Source organism: Tenrec ecaudatus, chromosome 15 (genome assembly GCF_050624435.1).
Source record: "Tenrec ecaudatus isolate mTenEca1 chromosome 15, mTenEca1.hap1, whole genome shotgun sequence".
NCBI classification, from domain to species: domain Eukaryota; kingdom Metazoa; phylum Chordata; class Mammalia; order Afrosoricida; family Tenrecidae; genus Tenrec; species Tenrec ecaudatus.
The window spans coordinates 113,335,201-113,337,187 of record NC_134544.1 but is presented as its reverse complement, the minus strand read 5'-3'; positions in this window follow the sequence as shown (position 1 = coordinate 113,337,187).

The following is a 1,987-nucleotide window of genomic DNA, read 5'->3' as shown; positions in this document are numbered from 1 at the left end:
TTGTTCTTACACCTATGTGAGCGTCACTGAATCGCTTCTCTAGTCAATCTTGCATAACACAGATGTTCTTTAAAATCCTGAGAAAGCTTGAACTAGATGGTGAGGATTAACTTTTTCTAAATTTCTGTTTTTACCATTTCCCAAATGCAATGGAAAAACTTTTGGGGGAGGCTCTTCTTGAACTACACCCCACAATACTATATACTAATAAGACTTTCTATTGCAGACGTACTGATTACCTAACTTTTTACTTGATATTTTACATTTACACTAATAGTAAAATATATACCATTTGACTCTTTTGCACAGTTGCAATATAAGTAGAACATAGGAGACAGAGAGAGTCGGTTCTCTTCAAATTACAAGGGTGCAGTTGGAGTAGATGAGGGACTGGATTAGGACTCATAGGGACAGAATAGTGTCTGTCAGATCCTAGGTACCCACAGTGGCTTCAGGCCAGGGCAGTGGGAACCTTTATCCTGAAGGTGGGTCAAAGTGGGACTGGGAAGGAAGTGGGACCTAGAAGTCTGTTCCCAGCTCTAAGAGGTAGAAGGTATAGACCAGGCCATTGTCAGAAGAAACCCTGAGCAGAGGCACTCAGGTGCCTGGGGTCCACAGCAGCTGACAAGCACATGTGAAGCGCATTATGCTTACTCAATACCCACTCCTGGTTGGGCACAGATGAAGGTGGGACAGACTACCTGGGAGGTGGTAGTATCAGCAGGTGGTTGACCAGTAGCAGCTGCAGTTTATAGTCAAGCGTAATGGCCAGAGAGGAAGTTCTGAGTTGTAGGGACTCATGGGCATGTGAGGGGAGAGTGGTACAGAGGGGCCAGCAAGACAGGAGCTATGCTCAGGAAAGGGACCAGTTGGAAGTGTATACAGGCAGTGTATAATCCCTATCCCATTGTTTGGGAGTCACAGAGGGGACGTATCAAGGCTACATATTTTATAAGTCTAATGAGACCAGGAGAAATAGTGACCCTGGTAATGAGCATGGGCTCAGTGGGATGTTCACAGTAGACATGAAGCGTTCTATGATGTGCTCGTCCTCAAGTTTCACATAACACTGATTTTCTCATAATGGTCTGGTCTTTGCGACCTAGCAATGTTGGTATGTGGGGAGTGGGTATGTATTATGACTCAAGTATATTTATGAATGAAGCATATAAAACACTTGATCTTCTCATGAGAAAGGGAAAGTAGAACATTTTTGCAAAATTTTCCTGAAGTTTAGAAGCACAGCTAAGGAAACACATTAATGTGTGTTTAGCATACATTTGTAACACTAATAGCTGAGATAATATGATGCTTTCATGTCTGTTGTGATCTTGTAATGAGTAGTTTCAAACGGTTCTGGAAAGTCAGCACTGTTTGATGCGACTGTAGAGTTCATAGTGTAGTCTCAGGAATATCTCACCAACGATTTAATATCAACTTCACAGGAGTACTGCCCATTACCTGAAAAACATGATGCATCGTCATGCTTTTAGCTAATGCTCTGACATTTAAGAGGATCATCCTCGTTACTTATCTTCATGAAGTCTTTTGTGGGATTTTTAAATTTTAAAATATTCTTCTTCTTAAAAACTTGAGATTAAAATTTAAAAGGACTAATTCCCAATAAGATAAATGAACAATGATTCATAGTATCTCTAATTTACTACATGTGATTTCAGGAAAATCACTTACTGGATCCTGAAATCTCCTATCCCATCATCATGATAACTGTGAATAAGCAGCAATGCACACAGTAGAATACACGAAGACTGCAGCGACATTTCCCTTGCAGTAATTTAATCATCAAATTAGTCTTAGATCATGATTAACCTTTTTAAGATAGCATTTTAATTCCTAAATTCTTACTTTTGATTCAGCCTTTAAATAGCTATAGCTAAGTTTTTCATTTTTAAAAACTTAATTTCTACATATATAATTCCTAATAAATTTGATAGACACTGTGTTGAATATAATATTCCTATGTCAC